The sequence below is a fragment of the Podarcis pityusensis genome (genome assembly GCF_964106645.2).
Source record: "Podarcis pityusensis genome assembly, chromosome: 16".
In the NCBI taxonomy this organism is placed as follows: Eukaryota; Metazoa; Chordata; class Lepidosauria; order Squamata; family Lacertidae; genus Podarcis; species Podarcis pityusensis.
Genome location: NC_138041.1, coordinates 40,873,876 through 40,892,344, shown reverse-complemented (window position 1 = coordinate 40,892,344; position 18,469 = coordinate 40,873,876). Strand labels below are relative to the sequence as shown.

Genomic DNA, 18,469 nt, shown 5'->3' with positions numbered 1-18,469 from the left:
GGTTTGAGGGCCATACGAAGTACGCAAATTAAAGGGGAATGCAAACACAACTGCAAGCCCACAACATACTCCCTTTGCTGAACAAGCCTTTGATGCATCTCTGATCCTCCCAGTGGCCATCACGGTTCTTCATTGCTTCTCCCCAATTGAGCAGCTGCAGAAATCTCAGCCCTCACAACTGTGGTGAGGAGAACATTCTCCATTCACATGGAGTGTCTGAAAGGAGAACACAGCAAAACGGAAACCTAAGAGCAGAACGCCTCCTCCTCCTCGTCCTGCAGGTGGGCAGCTCCCTGTAGTTGCTGTGGAGCTGGGCTGCTTGTTTCCAATGCAAATGGACTGAAGGAAAGGTAAGCTTCGCTCAGCTCTCCCTTCCTCAAAAGGCTGCACAATAAAACTATTGTATTGCAAAAGATCTGTTTTGTCTATTCAAAATTCTCCTCCACGCTCTGGAAACATATGGAGGTTACAACATCCATTCTGCTCGTCCTTCCCCAAGGGGTTCTGCACAGGATCCTGTAACAGCCAGCAACCGTTCTCAGGCTCCTCTGCTGCAGAGTCTTCTCTTACAGATTTGCAAGGAGAAGCAAGGTGGCTGGCTGCAAGCGAGGAAGGAGAAAGTGCCCGGTGTCTGCCTGCAGACTCTGCTGGGAAGACATCAGGAAGATGCGAGTGACCACTGCAGCGCCCCATTCTTCCCAATCCACATGAAACCTCCCTTCTGTCCACGGCTAAACACTCTGCCAAACCAGTCCCAATTTATACAGAAAACCACGCTGAGAGCAGCTGGCTCCCCCTATCCTCACTAAGGAGGCCATTCCTAAGAAGCAGTTGTGGGTGCAGGGCAAGAGGACTGGTGCCCTGGCCTGTGCCCCCCCTCCTGAAAAGAGGACCACGCCCAGGGCCTTATCGGACCCTGAACAGGGCAACAAGGGTCACCAAGCGCCTCTCTTGGGGAAAGTAGTGCCAAGCTAAAGAAGTCACACCGGACAGGGAATGTCCCAGCATCTGCAGCATTTTTGCCATGTGTGCCTTGAGTCCATTGGCATTTACTGAAAGTTTAGGCATAGGCAGTTTAATGCCACAGAATATGGGACATGCCAATGATCTGTCTGTCCGTCTGTCTGTCTCTCTCATGCACAGATCCAAGCTTGCGGAAGACGTCTGCTACCCTTTGGCAGATGCTGCTGCTCCTGTAGCTACAGCCTCCGAGCATTTTCTCTTGGAATCATAGAATCATAGAGTTGGAAGAGACCACAAGGGCCATCAAGTCCAACCCCCTGCCAAGCAGGAAACACCATCAGAGCACTCCTGACATATGGTTGTCAAACCTCTGCTTAAAGACCTCCAAAGAAGGAGACTCCACCACACTCCTTGGCAGCAAATTCCACTGTCGAACAGCTCTTACTGTCAGGAAGTTCTTCCTAATGTTTAGGTGGAATCTTCTTTCTGGTAGTTTGGATCCATTGCTCCGTGTCCGCTTCTCTGGAGCAGCAGAAAACAACCTTTCTCCCTCCTCTATGTGACATCCTTTTATATATTTGAACATGGCTATCATATCACCCCTTAACCTCCTCTTCTCCAGGCTAAACATGCCCAGCTCCCTTAGCCGTTCCTCATAAGGCATCGTTTCCAGGCCTTTGACCATTTTGGTTGCCCTCCTCTGGACACGTTCCAGTTTGTCAGTGTCCTTCTTGAACTGTGGTGCCCAGAACTGGACACAGTACTCCAGGTGAGGTCTGACCAGAGCAGAATACAGTGGCACTATTACTTCCCTTGATCTAGATGCTATACTCCTATTGATGCAGCCCAGAATTGCATTGGCTTTTTTAGCTGCCGCGTCACACTGTTGGCTCATGTCAAGTTTGTGGTCAACCAAGACTCCTAGATCCTTTTCACATGTACTGCTCTCAAGCCAGGTGTCACCCATCTTGTATTTGTGCCTCTCATTTTTTTTGCCCAAGTGCAATACTTTACATTTCTCCCTGTTAAAATTCATCTTGTTTGTTTTGGCCCAGCTCTCTAATCTGTCAAGGTCGTTTTGAAGTGTGATCCTGTCCTCTGGGGTGTTAGCCACCCCTCCCAGTTTGGTGTCATCTGCAAACTTGATCAGGATGCCCTTGAGTCCATCATCCAAGTCATTGATAAAGATGTTGAATAAGACCGGGCCCAAGACAGAACCCTGTGGCACCCCACTAGTCACTCTTCTCCAGGATGAAGAGGAACCATTGATGAGCACCCTTTGGGTTCGGTCAGTCAGCCAGTTACAAATCCACTGAGTGGTAGCATAGTCCAGACCGCATTTTACCAGCTTCTTTACAAGAATATCATGGGGCACCTTGTCAAATGCCTTGCTGAAATCAAGGTAGGCTACATCCACTGCGTTCCCTTCATCTACCAGGCTTGTAATTCTGTCAAAAAACGAGATCAGGTTAGTCTGACATGACTTATTTTTCAGAAATCCATGCTGACTATTGGTGATCACAGCATTCCTTTCTAGGTGCTCACAGACTGTTTGCTTAATGATCTGCTCCAGAATCTTCCCTGGTATTGATGTCAGACTGACTGGGCGGTAATTATTTGGGTCCTCTCTTTTCCCCTTTTTGAAAATAGGGACAACATTTGCCCTCCTCCAGTCTGCCAGGACTTCGCCTGTTCTCCAGGAATTCTCAAAGATGACTGCCAGTGGTTCTGAGATCACATCTGCCAGTTCTTTTAATACTCTTGGATGCAGTTCATCTGGCCCTGGAGACTTGAATACATCTAAACTAGCCAAGTACTCTTGTACTATCTCCTTAGTTATTCTGGGCTGTGTTTCCTCTGCTGAATCATTTGCTCCAAATTCTTCAGGTTGGGCATTGTTTTCTTTATCGGAGAAGACTGAGGCAAAGAAGGCATTGAGGAGTTCAGCCCTTTCTGAACAGCCCTGTTGTTTTTAGGTGAATTGGGGGACTTATAAGGACCATTTTTGTTTCTAAAAGTTGCAAGCTTTGGCTGTTACTGTGTCCCCCTAGAGGAGGTTTGATATTGCTACAATAACAACTGGGTTAGAGGAAAATTCCACTCCAAAACAAACTTTCAACCGTGGGATCGACCTTGAATTCTCATGAGAGTGTTATGGCAGATGGGAGAGGAAAGTTAGAGCTGGCGCAGGAAAAAACTACTAGGTCTGGCAGACCCTATTGGACAGACACTGCGCAGCAGCGAAGGGCTTCAACATCTGGAGCATCTGGAACATCAGGGGCTGCTCCTCCACAGGTCAAATCAAAAGTTCTGTCGTCCGAAGACGTTTTGGCACATGCACTTGGAAAAATTAATGAGTCTTTGGAAAATTTAGCTAAGCAGGTAGCTGAGACAAATAAACAAGTAGCTGAAGCATCAGTTAAAATTGACCTGAATACAACAAGCATTAATAATTTGGGACAGAAGGTGAATACCAATACAGAGTCTATTGAAAAATTATTACAGGAATCTGCTTCGACCCGAAAGATAGCTGAAGAAGCAAAAGATATAGCAACTGCTACTCAAGAGAAGATACCACCAGTATACAAGCAATTGGAGGACCACAGTTTGACACTGTCTATGATTGAATTGAAAGAGAAACAAAGGAATCTAAGAATCAGGGCTGTACCAGAACGTGAGAAAGATAATTTGGCTGAATTTCTTACACAGGAATTTACAGATTTTTGGCAACAGGATTTGGGGAAGGAAGAATTTAAGATAGTGAATGCATTTAGACTTGGAAGAGGACAAAGGAGGAACAAGGTGAGGGACTGCTTGATTACTCTTCAAACAAAAGAGGAGAGAGACAAAATTTTCAATCTGCACTATCAAAAGACTTTGGAAATTTACGACTCAAGTGTGGAGATATTTAAGGACATTCCAAAACATCTTTTGGACTTAAGGCTTAACTACGGAGACCTAGTTGCCCTGTTGAGAAGAAATAGAATTATCTTTAGGTGGAAATTTCCTCAAGGCCTATCCTTTAAATACAAAGGAAGAAAGATAAAAATAAGATCAGTCAACGATAAAGATAGGTTTTTGAAAGATTACGAAGAAGATCTACAGAAAGAAGCAGAATCCGGAGAAGAGCCAAAAGCACTGGAAAAAGGAATACTAGACATAGCAAACTTATCTTTTGGATTGCACGGTCCAGAGAAAGAGACACCATCGACAGAACAAGAACAGACACTTGGCGCAGTTGGAGGCAAAGTGAAGTAACCCCATCATGGCTCTGCAACTGTTAAGTTGGAATTGTAATGGTTTGAACTCTCCTTGAAAGAGAAAAAGTGTTTTTCATTTACTAAAAAAGGAACAATTGGACTTGATTTGTTTACAAGAAACACATGTAACAAGGCTACACAGGAAACTACTGATTAATAAAAGATTGGGACAGGAGTTTATCTCATCTGACAAAGTTAAAAAAAGAGGAGTTGTGATATATGCAAAGGAGAGATTATTACCGAAATTAATTTTTAAAGATAAACAAGGCAGATTTTTGACAATCGAAATTCAAGTTCAAGGAGAGAAATTTTTGATCGTAGGAATTTATGCACCGAATGAGGGGAAATCTGAATTCTTTAAAAAGTTGCATGAGATCTTATTGGACTATTTGGATTACAATCTGATTTTGATGGGGGACATGAATGGAGTAGTATCTACAAACATGGACAAGGCACAAAGACAGGTAGTTACCAAGGATGGTAGATTACCGAAAACATTTTTTGAGATGACAGACAATATGGATTTAGTGGACATTTGGAGAGTAAAGAACCCCTTGGGAAGAGAGGGAACCTTCTTCTCAGAAGCAAAGATGACATGGACTAGAATTGACCAAATATGGGTAACTAGAGGAATGGCACCAAAGATAAAGAAAGTGGAAATCTGCCCAAAAACTTGCTCCGACCATAACGCTGTAAGGATGGAGATGAAACAAATATCAACTGGCTCCTTCAGATGGAGGATGAATGACACCTTATTTAGAGATGAAGAAGTGTATAAAAAGGCCCAAAAAACTTTGAGAGACTATTTTGAAATAAATATGAACACCAATGTAGAAAAAAGAGTAATCTGGGATGCAAGCAAAGCTGTCATGAGAGGGTTTCTGATACAACAGAATGCAATAAAGAAGAGAAGTCAAAATGAGAAGAAAGATAAAATTTTGGAGAAAATAAAAGAAAGTGAGAAGAAACTGAGAGCAAAACCAAAGTCGCAGGAGATTTTGAGAGAAATAAAATTATACCAAGTACAATATATGGAAATGATGAATCAGGAAATAGAATGGAAAATTAAACAAATGAGACAAAAAACATTTGAATCAGCTAACAAATGTGGGAAATTGTTGGCCTGGCAAATGAAAAAAAGACAAAAATTAAATACTATTACAAACTTAGAAGTGGAAGGAAAGAATATACATAACCCAATCGAGATTAGAAACTGTTTCCAGAGGTATTTTAAACAATTATACACACAAGGGCCACAGAAAGAAATGGATATAGACCAATTTTTGAAGACAAATGGATTACAAAAAATCTCCCAAGAAAGCAAATTAATGTTGAACTATAAAATATCTGAACAGGAAGTAGAAGGTGCCATTCAAAATATGCAATTGGGCAAATCTCCAGGACCGGATGGGCTGACTTCTAGATATTATAGATCTTTGAAAGAGTGGCTATTACAACCTTTGAAGGAAGTCTGCAATGAAATATTGGAAGGGAAAAGGGCACCAGAGTCGTGGAAAGATTCGTACATTACACTTATACCGAAAACAGAGACTGAAAAGACTCAGCTTAAGAACTACCGCCCTATATCGTTACTTAATGTGGATTACAAAATTTTTGCAGACATTTTGGCCAAGAGATTGAAAAAAGTATTGATGGAAGAGATTCATAAAGACAAAGTGGGCTTTCTCCCGGGAAGACACTTGTCTGATAATTTGAGGAATATAATTGATATTTTGGAAAAATTAGAAGTGAATATAAATACTAAAGCAGTTCTGATATTTGTGGACGCGGAGAAAGCCTTTGACAACATCTCTTGGAGTTTTATGAAGAAGAACCTACAGGGGATGGGGGTAGGCCAAGGTTTTGAAAATGGTATAGGTGCAATATACTCTGAACAAAAGGCTAAATTAATTGTAAATAATGTGGTGACGGAAGAATTTAAGATAGAAAAAGGGACACGACAGGGGTGCCCAATCGCCCCACTGCTTTTTATATCGGTCCTGGAGGTTCTGCTGAATATGATTAGAAGGGACCGGTTGGTTAAAGGCATACAGGTCGGAGCCAAACAGTACAAACTGAGAGCATTTGCAGATGACTTAGTATTGACGTTACAGGAGCCAGAATCTAGTACTAAAAGGGTTTTAGAACTAATTCAAGAATTTGGTCAAGTGGCAGGATTTAAACTGAACAAGTTAAAAACTAAGGTTTTAGAGAAAAATTTAACACCGATTGAAAGAGAGAGGTTTCAGAATGAGACAGGTTTGACTGTGGTTAAGAAAGTGAAATATCTGGGGATTAATATGACAGCCAAAAATGGGAACTTATTTAAAGATAATTATGAAAAATGTTGGAAGGAAGTGAAAAAAGATTTAGAAATTTGGTCAAATTTGAAGCTTTCACTGTTGGGTCGTATTGCTGTGATAAAAATGAATGTATTGCCTAGAATGCTGTTTTTGTTTCAAACATTGCAAATTGTGGACAAGATGGATTGTTTCAAGAAGTGGCAGAGAGATATTTCTAGATTTGTCTGGCAGGGCAAGAAGCCCAGAATAAAATTTAAGATATTAACTGATGCAAAGGAAAGGGGTGGATTTGCCCTGCCAGACTTTAAACTTTACTATGAATCAGCAGCTTTTTGCTGGTTGAAAGAATGGCTACTTCTTGAAAACACAGACATTTTGGACTTAGAAGGTTTTAACAATGTATTTGGATGGCATGCATATCTGTGGTATGACAAGGTCAAAGCGCATAAAGCATTTAAAAACCATATTGTCAGGAAAGCATTGTTTAATGTTTGGATAAGATACAAGGATTTATTGGAAAACAAAACCCCAAGGTGGCTGTCACCGATGGAAGCGAAAGCTCTGAAAAGGCTCAATATGGAGGCCAATTGGCCGAAATATTGGGAAATTTTGGAACAAGATGGAGATAGACTGAAACTGCAGAGTTTTGAGAAACTAAAAAATAAAGTGCGAGACTGGCTTCATTATTATCAGATAATGGAGGCATATAATTTGGACAAGTAAATTGGCTTCCAGGTAGAAAAATCAAAATTAGAAACAGAACTGTTAGAACCCAAAACTAAGATTTTGTCAAAGATGTATAACTTGCTGTTGAAATGGAATACTCAGGATGAAACGGTGAAATCTGCTATGATTAAATGGGCACAAGATTTTGGACATAACATTATGTTTGCTGACTGGGAACAGTTGTGGACCACAGGTATGAAGTTTACGGCATGTAATGCTTTAAGAGAGAATATTATGAAAATGATATACAGGTGGTACATGACCCCAGTCAAGCTTGCAAAAATTTATCATTTGCCCGATAACAAATGTTGGAAATGTAAAGAAACTGAAGGTACATTCTTTCACCTTTGGTGGACGTGCCCAAGGATTAAGGCTTTCTGGGAAATGATATATAATGAACTGAAAAAGGTATTTAAATATACCTTCTTGAAGAAACCAGAGGCCTTTCTTCTGGGCATAGTCGGCCAATTGGTGCCAAAGAAGGATAGAACCTTTTTTATGTATGCCACAACAGCAGCAAGAATACTCATCGCAAAGTATTGGAAGACACAAGATTTACCCACTCTGGAAGAATGGCAGATGAAGCTGATGGACTATATGGAACTGGCAGAAATGACTGGCAGAATCCGAGACCAGGGAGAAGAGTCGGTGGAAGAAGATTGGAAGAAATTCAAAGACTATCTACAGAATTATTGTAAAATTAATGAATGTTAGAATGATGTTGGATAGAAATTAAGTGGTTTCCAGCTGTAATGCTTTAAGGGATTATGAAAAATGGGTTGTTAATAGGTAAAAATTTAACGTTACTATTTTAAGACTAAAGATTAGGATAAATAAAGAGGGTAAGGATTTGCTGAACCGACAAATTGAACTGGAATACAAAAAAGGGAGGTATGAGGAGGTCCGGGAAACAAGCTAAAGGAAAACAAGCAATGGAAAATCTGTGTGTTTTTAACTATTTTTATTTTGTATTTTTGTTATTTTTTTTCATTTTTATTGTAATACTTTTAAAAAGCCTAATAAATATCTTATTAAAAAAAAAAAAGGAGTTCAGCCCTTTCTGTGTCCCCTGTTTGCATTTCACCATCTTCTCCTCTGAGTGACCCCACTGTTTCTTTGTTCTTTCTTTTGCTACGAACATACCCATAAAAGCCTTTTATGGGTAGAGCCACCTAAGGGGCTCCTTAGAGCCACCTAAGGGGAGAACCCTCACCTGCTGCCCAGGTGCACAACAGGACATGGCCCCTGCATTACCTCCAGACACAATTCAACCCAACACTCCCCACTCCCTCCCTGACCAGGTTTGTGGTCAAAGCTACGCGGGTGGCGCTGTGAGTTAAACCACAGAGCCTAGGACTTGCCAAACAGAAGGTCGACGGTTCGAATCCCCGCAACGGGATGAGCTCCCGTTGCTCAGTCCCTGCTCCTGCCAACCTAGCAGTTCGAAAGCACATCAAAATGCAAGTAGATAAATAGGTACCGCTCCGGCAGGAAGGTAAACAGCGGTTCCGTGCGCTGCTCTGGTTCGCCAGAAGTCATGCTCGCCAGAAGTCATGCTGAGTCCTGCTGGCCACATGACCCGGAAGCTGTACTCCAGCTCCCTCAGCCAATAAAGCAAGATGAGCGCCGCAACCCCAGAGTCGGCCACAACTGAACCTAACGGTCAGGGGTCCCTTTACCTTTACCTTTACTACCACCATCACCAGCTGCTCCAAATGTTAGCAAACCTTCAGGCTTTAGTATTGTTCCTCTGATTCTCAGGGCACCAGATCCAAGTAGCTACAACGTTGTTCAAATATGCCACATGGAGGATTGAGCAAGCTTGTTTTTTCCTGCTCTTGAGGGCAGAACTTGAACCAATGGCTTCAAGTTACAAAAAAGGAGATTCCTACTCAACATCAGGAAGAACTTTCTGAAGTAAGAGATGCTCCACAGTAGACTGGACACCCTCAGGAGGTGGTGGACTCTACTCGCTTGGAGGTTTTTAAGCAGTGGTTGGATGGCCACCTGTCATGGATGCTTTAGTTTAGATTCCTCCACTGCAGGGGGTCCCTTCCAAATCTACAATTCTATGATTCTATAAACAGCCTGGAAGAGAAGTAATACTGGCTTCAATCGCTCTGAGATCTTCAGAGACGGAGGCAACACACAAGACCCCTTCCAAAATGAGCAAAGAAGGGGGTGACGGTGGCATCTGCCCAGGGGCCCTCAAACACACACAACAGCCTCTTCCATGAATGCCTTGAAACACCCACATGGCTTCCTCAACCAGACACCTTCACCATCCAGGGGGTGCAGTGCTGGACAATCCAAACACTAGGCCTCCCGTACAGATGAAGAATTAAGACTCTGAAAGAGTCAAGAATGCACAGGGCGGGAGCGGGTGGGGTCCACAGACTGGCCAAAGACACTGTGCTCTGCCCCTTGGCCCCATCGCCACAACCTGTTTAGTCCTTCTCATGACATGGGCCAGGGGTCAGTTGCTGCAGCCCCAGATCTTCCTGCCTTCTCTTCATTTCAATTTAACAGGACTATTGCCTAGACGCTCTCTTCCTCTCACCTGCAGACAGAAACCTGTCTTTGTTCAGGATGCGCAATTGAAGAACCAAGCAAACTCAGACACGAGCAGCAAAATGGGGGAGTTGCCACCAGCCCCAATCCTGACTGGCATGGGCAGCTTGGCAGTGACCCAAGAGGTCCCCTGGTGTAGTCTTTCCAAAAGCAACACACACAGGAACCGCCTGGCAGGGCCAGAAAAGCCCAGGCTGTAAATCACCCAGACAGAAAGCAAAATAAAACAAAGAGTTTTGCTCCGTCTTGTTCCCAGAGCGACGCAGGAAGGAGAACAATGCTGACTCAGGTCTTCTGGACAGACGGCTCCCAAGCGCTGAACTGACACAGCAGCAGCAGCAGCCCCAAAGGCTGGAGCATCAGGAGCGAGGAGTAAAGGCCTTGGCAGCTGGCTGGGAAGGAGACTGATCCCGTTTCCCTTCCTCCTGCCTTCCCAGGGATGGCAGCTCCCTTCCAGCACATATACATCTGGCTGTGAACAAGCTTGCGGAGCCTGGGGACAGGGGGAGGGATCTTCTGCCACTAGTGACATCATACCCCTGCCTGCCAACCAGTGTTCAGCCACTCTTGAACAGACCATGGAAATAGTGGGGCAGAAACCACTGGTGCCTCCCCCCCCTCCACTGGAGCCCCAGTGCTGCTCCTTCACCACTAGATCTTCCCACAGGTTCTTCCAGCCCTGGTTTCTTTTCATTTGTCCAGAAAACACCATTTTCCTCATTGCAAAGCAGTTACCGTATTTTGCGCCCGATAGGACGCACCGGCCCATAGGACGCACCTAGTTTTTTGGGGGGGAAATAAAGGGAAAAAAATTATTTCCCCCCCCCCAGGTGCGGGGCTGGAAGAACCAGGTCGGGGAACAGCGGGAAGGCGCGCTCCGCCTCCCCGCTGTCCCCCGAGCTTGTGGGGCTGGCGATGGGGAGAAGTGCGCTGAGCCCGGGACTGCAGGCACCTCTGCGCAGCCATCGGGAGCCGGGCGGGACTTCGCGCCCGGCTCCCGATGGCCGTGCAGAGCTGCACTGAGTCCGGGACTGCAGGCAGCTCTGCGCAACCCTCGGAGCCGGTCTCCCAAGGGTTGCACAGAGCTTCCTGAAGCCTGGAGAGCGAGAGGGGTCGGTGCACCAACCCCTCTCGCTCTCCAGGCTTCAGCGAAAGCCTGCATTCGCCCCATAGGACGCACACACATTTCCCCTTCATTTTTGGAGGGGAAAAAGTGCGTCCTATAGGGCGAAAAATACGGTATTTGCCACCCTGTGTCTTCCTTGGGGCCTCCACACACCCTTTTAAGGGTTCATTTGCCTCCCAATGCATCTCAAAGCCCTCAGAGAGGAACCACCAGGAATTTCCCCCTCCAGTTCATCTTTCTGCAACAAGTGAGCTGTTGGAGGGACCCAGGCGCCTCTTCCAATTTCCAGTCCTGGGTCTAGTCAGAGGATGGAGTTCCTCCTTGAACAAGGATAGGTTCTCTTACAGAGAAGCAGTGGAAGGAGTGTACAGAGTGGAGAAGGAGAAGGAGAAGGAGAAGGAGAAGGAGAAGGAGGAGGAGGAGGAGGAGGAGAAGAAGAAGAAGAAGAAGAAGAAGAAGAAGAAGAAGAAGAGGAGGAGGAGGAGGAGGAGGAGGAGGAGGAGGAGGAGGAGTTTGGATTTGATATCCCGCTTTATCACTACCTGAAGGAGTCTCAAAGCAGCTAACATTCTCCTTTCCCTTCATGCCCCACAACAAACACTCTGTGAGGTGAGTGGGGCTGAGACACTTCAAAGAAGTGTGACTGGCCCAAGGTCACCCAGCAGCTGCATGTGGAGGAGCGGAGACGCGAACCCAGTTCACCAGATTACAAGTCTATCGCTCTTAACAACTACACCACACTGGCTCTCGAGCAGAGATCAGGAGCCTCTTGGGGTCTTTCAAGTGACCTTTGACAGAAGATGGGCTTCCAATACCATAAGAATCATGCCCCCCTCTCCCTCCATCTGTTATTGCAGCAGGGGCCACATTTCCTGCCCCCTGTGCAAAAAAAACCCAACCACCTTGTTTACTATTCCACTGAATGACAGTAGCCTCTAAGTGGAGTACAGGAGGCTCAAAACAATGGAACTAAAATGAATTAAAGCTGATATGAAGATTATGCAAGAAGAAGAAGAAGTCATCTTGAAGTGCATGAATCACTATGGCCAGATCATCTCTGCCCAAGGGTGGCCATAGTTGGCATTCCTGCTGCAGCTGGTAAAAGGCATTCCCAACCATTAAGAAAGAGCACAGCTCCATCCACCATACTGTCCAACATTTCTCCAGTGAAAATAGGGACATCCTTTTCCATAATACCTGGCTCATCTGACAGGGTTGCCCCAGCCACTCTGGGCATCCAACATATATAAAAACATAATAAAACATTAAATATTAAAAAAAAAACCTTCCTTATACAGGGCTGACTTCAGATGTCTTCTAAAGGTTGTATAGCTCCTTGGCTTGGGGGTCACATAATTCCATACCCTTCAATAATTCTCTGATAAAAATAGGGACGTCCTAAGGAAAAGCAGGATATGCCAGGATCAAATCAGAAACTGGGACAGCTTCTGTAAATCCAGGACTGTCCCTGGAAAACAGGGACACTTGGAGGGTCTGACATGCAATGGGGACACATGCAAGAATCACTCCGACAACGGCAGGAGCAAGATCCTCACATGGGAGATTCTGGAACAAGCAGCTGGAGAGGAGGTCTGGAGGGAGAAAACGCACTGAAGACCAGAACACCACTGCCCCATTCAATTCAGCCCCCAGCCCAGAGCCAGTCAAAGTACCCAGAGATCCCATTGTGGAAGCCCTCCTGCTTAAAGCGTCATTTGGCTTCAGCCTAGTCCCAATGAAAACAATCTTTGCTTTAGATTTTTACTGCTTAAAATCACTGAAGAGATATTTTGTCCTAATATAGCTGTGAAATCTCTTGCCCATGTACCAACCTGTCAACCCTCTTTCCACAATATGATGCTTCAGTTGGGGAGGAAAATGCCACGTCCCTCCAGCTGCCCCTCCAGGAAGCAGACGGGCCCCTGTCTGGTTGCCCCAGAGGTATCTCCAGCTTATGCCCACCCTTCCTTTGTGGGTGCCAGTTTCTCATTTGCAGACATGCTATCTACTTTGCTATTTTTATTTTTTAAATGTATCCTGTATCTGTGCTGCCTCCAAAAAGAGCCCAGGGCAGCAAACACACAAAGAATAAAACATTTAAAAACGTGTTTAAAAGAATTCTAACACAGATGCTGGCTAGGAAAGAAAGAGCTCCATTGAAAAAGCTTGCTGGAAGGAGGAGATCTGCAGTAGGTCCTGGAAAGGCAGCAGAGACAGCGCCTGCCTCACATCCATGGACAGGGAGCCACCAAGGGGAAGAGTTACAACCCGATATCCTTTGTGGGAACGTCAAACAGAGACCCTGAAAACGAACCCATTTTTACATTCTTATACAGTTACATGGAAACACCAGGACCAGATGATGGGAATATGAAATGGGAGTGGGTTGGCCCACGCAGTCTTGCCTGGTCTGACTGTGCTGCCTAGAAGCAGAAGGCTAGAAGGCTGGCTGGCTGGCTGGCTGGCTGGCTGGCGAGGGGATCAGGCTATTGGACTCCTTGATGGACCAAGCTTGCCCTGGGCCACAGGGCTCTTCTGAGGTCCATTTCTGACAAGGAAGATGCCATTATGTGGTTTGTGACTAGGGGACCACAGCTGGACCACCACTAGGCTGACTTCACATGCAAGACTGTAAAAGCCAGGAGAGCTTCTATTAAGAGCAATTAGAGCATGGTGCTGATAACCCCAAGGTTGCAGGTTAATCCCCATATGAGACAGCAGCATATTCCTGCATTGCAAGGGGTTGGACTATATGACCCTCAGGGTCCCTTCCAACTCTACAATTCTATGGTTCAATGTGGGGAGCATCAACAGAGGGCTGCAGGGCATATGAGAGGTCTGTAGAGCTGGTGGCAAGTGGAGTTTGCTGCCCCATATAAGCTCTCCCTCTGCCACCCCATCTCTGTGGGCCCTTTGAAATTAAGCTGAGGGTGGGCCACAGGCTCCTCACCCCATCTCTAGGACCTTCTGGAAACAAGACATTGCATCTGCCAACACAATATTCTCACTTGTAGCAGGTGATCCAGAAGCTGTGAGACTTAATGCCTAAGAGGCCAAACGTTTACTGGCAATATCCCAGCTGCCGCACTTGATCTCTCCTGGTACATCCTGTGCTCCATCATGAACGCTCTGCCTCCCCCAACCCCAATTCCAGCAGAAAGTTACATCTTGGCTGTCCTCTGCTAAGAGAAAGGGCCTTTGGCTGCCAGCACTAAGTCACCCAGGCTATTGTTAGTGGTGTCCTGGTTTACGCAACCTCATTTAACGGGACGGAGACACACAAGGGCCTTTTTGAGGCTTAGGCAGGCTGGCCAGAGGACAGCTCCAGCAGTGGCATCCGAAATCCCCCCTAACTGGCCCACTTGATGCTCCTGCAGCCTGAAAGAGCCCTTTGTGGGTCTTTGTATTCTTCTTCAGAAGTACAGTGGTACCTCGGGTTAATAACTTAATTTGTTCTGGAGGTCCGTTCTTAACCTGAAACTGTTCTTAACCTGAGGTACCACTTTAGCTAATGGGGCCCGCTGTGCCGGTGCCACACGATTCCTGTTCTCATTCTGAAGCAAAGCTCTGAACCTGAGATACTATTTCTGGGTTAATGGAGTCTGTAACCTGAAGCGTATGTAACCCGTATGTAACACTGTTAAATTGTTAACTGTTAAATAAAAAGTTAAATTGTTAACTGTTAAATAAAAAGTTAAATTGGAGAGCAAGGTGAGGAGGGGAGAGGAGAGAGAAGAGATCCCTGAAACAAGAGGTGGGTGCCCACGTTGTATTACATGCTGTTTCTTGATGTGTGTGATTAACAGTTGACAGGTTCTGTGAAATATTTCTGCATTACAGGGTATATACTGATTCTTTTAATTTCTTTAAACCACCTTGCTTCTGACAAGACAGAAACTGAGCTTTCAAAGAGTCAGTCACCACGTCACTCATTTTCTTGGCAGAATGAAGTATTTTGGAAGAGTCTTCTGCAATGTAGAGCAATTCAAGGAGAGAGGGAGGTCTTTGATTATAAATTCATGAACTCTTCAGGGGTTGGACGGATTTTACTTTCTGGCGGAGAGCACTGTTAATGCTGCCTTTCTAGGTCATAAGCAGTCTGCAGGGATGCCCTTCCTAGAGGAGAATTGTTTGGCATAACTTCCTTTCAGCCATTAAACAGTGTTTTAATAAGGCGGCAGGATATGAAAGGAAATGCAAGCCATCTATATCAGTTGGGACCAGCTCCACCATAACTCTTCAGAAACACGTAAAGGGCTTTGCAAACAGGATGGAGGCAGCAGGAGATGCCACCCTTAGGTGGCTGCAGGCTCCGCTCTGCCAAGGGCCCTGCTGGGGTCACATCAGAGCCCAGAGAGCTGCAAGTGCAGCTTGTCTGGGATAGGAACAAGCAACCAGTGGGGAAAGGGAAGCGCTGTTCAGAAGGTTCAGTGCTCTTCCTTTATCTCTGAAACATATTGAGAGGACTACCATGGTCACAAAACACTCTCAAAACTAGGATGGAAAGATCTCTCCATTTCAGTTCTCATAGAATCAAAGAATTATAGAGTTGGAAGGGACTCTAAGGGTCATCCAGCCCAACCCCCTGCAAGGCAGGAACTGCTTCATACGTGATAGATGGAAAACCAAACTCTGCTTTAAAACCTCCAAGAAAGAAGAGTCCACCTACCTCTCATGGGAGTCTGTTCCCCTGTCATTCTTCCTAATGTTTAGTCATAATCTCCTGTCTTGTAATATTGGTTCAGGTCCTACCCTCCAGAGTAGCAGAAAGCAAGCTTGCTCCATCTTCCATCACATCACTGTGCTGCACACTTCCTCCTAATGCATGTGCTTTTGTAAACATAGTTTGGCTGAAGAACTGCATCACAGCATTCAGGCAACTATGAATTTCAAAGGACGGTTCTGTGTTTCAGTTCACATACTGTTTCAGAAAATGTGAATTTGATCTATTCAGCTTCAGATGAGAATAGAATCAAATTTCTCCCCCCCCCCCCCGGCTCCAAACCTGCCTCCCCCTCAATGCAGGGCACCAGTCATCAGCTCATGTCCTGAATCAACAAAGCCACTCCATCTTTCAGTCCAATAGAGCCTCTTCTCTCCCTGAATGGATCCAGTTCCCCTTTCATCTGGCCCAGACGTCTCTCGCCTGCCCCCCAGGGCAAGACTCCTTGCCTGTCTCAGTCACAGTGTGCTGCCTTGAACCTCTGCGCATGGCACATCTGAAGGCAGACTGTGGCTCAACAGAGCATAGTGAAGCAATGCAATGTTTTTGTAGGATGCTTCACAGAGGCACCCAGATTGAGATGTAGCCTCCTCACTCTAATTAATTACTCGTTTCCCTCTTAAATTGGTTCCAAGAAAATGGAGGGGTTAATGAGAGCTGCTTTTAATAACAGCATGTCCGCCCACCCTATCTCTCCACGGTGCTTCTTCCTGCACCATATGCCACCTCCCCGCCCCCCTTCGCAGCATCTCTTCCGACTGTCGCTGCAGCAGCTGTGGGCCAGGGAAGCAACCAGCCAGCACCTCATATCTCTTCCCGCTTTGGCAGTTCTGCTCCTCTCTGCTGAAACCAAGATCAGACAGCAAAAGCCAACATGGATCTTCGTTTTTAAACAGTCCTCTTCTTGTTATGTAGAGCTGGCTACATAAAAGGGGTTCGATTCTTGCAATCAAGGCTGAAGTTCACCCCAACGCTTCACATTCCCACTCAGAAACACTGCTCCATAGGCAGAGAGGGAGGCCAAACCATTTGCTTACAGGAAACGTGGCCAACTGGTGATGGAAACGGAGGCTCTTTTCTAGAGCCATGAAATGCTTCCTGGGCAGATGGCACATGACCCTGCCAGCCATGCTTGAGGTGTCCCAGACTTGCCCCCCAAACGGTCACCTCTCTGAAGAGACGTCACCAAGAGGCAGGCATGGGAAGCAGAGGCAGCTCTGACCACAAAGGCATCCTGCCACAGCAACTCCGTCCTTGCATTTGCCATTAAGATAGAAAGGGGGAGTTCATTTGTCTTTGACAAGACTTCTTCCATTCTTTGTTCTAGGTTTCCCCCCTGCAACTCTATCTTACGACGCACCCCATAGGTGCCCACTAGAGAAGCCTCTGCCTCTGTGGTGGCTCCCTCCGCCCCGCCCCACCCTGCCCCAGAGGCTGCTTTTCCTCCATGGAGCACAATAAGAGGGGGAGGGGCTCCATCCCCCAGCCCACCCCTCCACGTCACACCAGACCAGCCACTTAAGGAGGCAGATGCATTTTGTGGGAGATGGGCAAGGGAGCATTCAGCCCTATCCCCCCCCCAAAAAAAACCCCAATGGTGTGCTCCAAATTCTGCCACACTGGCCAAGCTCACTGCTACACACATGGTTTGGTGTAATATGTACCTTGATCCAGACCAGCTGATGACCAGCTGGGCTATAACTTATTTGGCAGGACAGAGGTCATTTTCTTGGGCACATCTGCAAACTAAGTTTCTCCCACAGCTTAACCTCTGCAAATTTTCCACCAGCCGCCTGCTCCAGTTTAGTGCTAAAATGCCAGAGCGCAAGTGGGAGAAGCTTTGAGGCAGATGCTAGCTGATCTTGGCACCCAGCAGAACAGATGGCGTTTCCTTCTATTTCAAGCGCAGAGAACCCCCAGTCTCAGTCGAGCCTGGGCTCCCCTTCCCAAGAACGTCCACCCACTGTCTCCTCCACTCAGCAGGGGAGGAGGTGTCCCAATTCTAGGGAATCAATTGTATGTGTTATGTAGTGTAGTTTCACCCTGGGCCAACAGGGGGATACTGTATATAGTTTTCACTCAGGTCTGTAGATAGTTTTCACTCAGGTCCGCGGCAGTTATTTTAGGCGGGAACTCTGGGCTGTTGTGGTTACAATGTTGACAGCCGGCTGCCTATAAATACAGGCCGGCTGAGCTGTTCGCAGTTAGTTCTATTCCAGCTTACCATAATAAAGAGCTACTTGAAGAAATCGCTGTGCCGGCTGCTATGTCAACCCACGACTCAACACTGGCGACGAGGATGGGATGGATGGACATCAGAGCACAGCCAGATGCGGCCAGCCTCTGAACTGAGCTGAATCACTGAGCTGAATCACAGAGCGAAATCACTGAGCGAAATCACTGGGCAGAACCAATTCAGAGCTGACTGTTCTGGCTAGAGCACTGTGTTCCATCCATCGCCCTTCACGCCGGCATCGGAATCATGGCTTCACTTGTGCCTCTACTGCCGTTTGCGCCAGCCTCTGAATCATGGGACTCCTACCTCGCTCGGTTCGACTGCTACCTCCAAGCCAACGAGCTGACAGCAGTATCAAAGGATCGGAAGCGGGGCCTATTCCTCAGCCTCTGTGGGCCTGAGGTGTTTGAGACGGCCCGAGCGTTGGTTGCGCCTGAAGCAGTCCAGGCAACACCATGGGACACGATCCAAGAGAAGCTCCGCAACCACTACGCACCAAAGCCGTCCAAGATTGCTGCCCGCCATGCGTTCTACCACCGGAACCAGGCAGAGGGGGAGTCA

General features: G+C 46.2%; 1 protein-coding gene and 1 long non-coding RNA gene across 2 annotated transcripts in view; one reads left to right on the top strand and one right to left on the bottom strand.

The window, feature by feature from the left end:
• TTC28 (tetratricopeptide repeat domain 28) overlaps positions 1 to 18,469 on the bottom strand; it is a gene marked incomplete at both ends in the record, with an annotated part of 131,231 nt that overhangs the window by 83,452 nt on the left and 29,310 nt on the right.
• The window catches only part of LOC308466090, a 190,401-nt gene continuing 172,155 nt past the window's right edge, over positions 224 to 18,469 (top strand). The window contains exon 1 of the long non-coding RNA XR_013980657.1: positions 224 to 1,737. This is a non-coding gene — a long non-coding RNA (uncharacterized lncRNA). The remainder of the gene's footprint in view (positions 1,738 to 18,469) is intronic.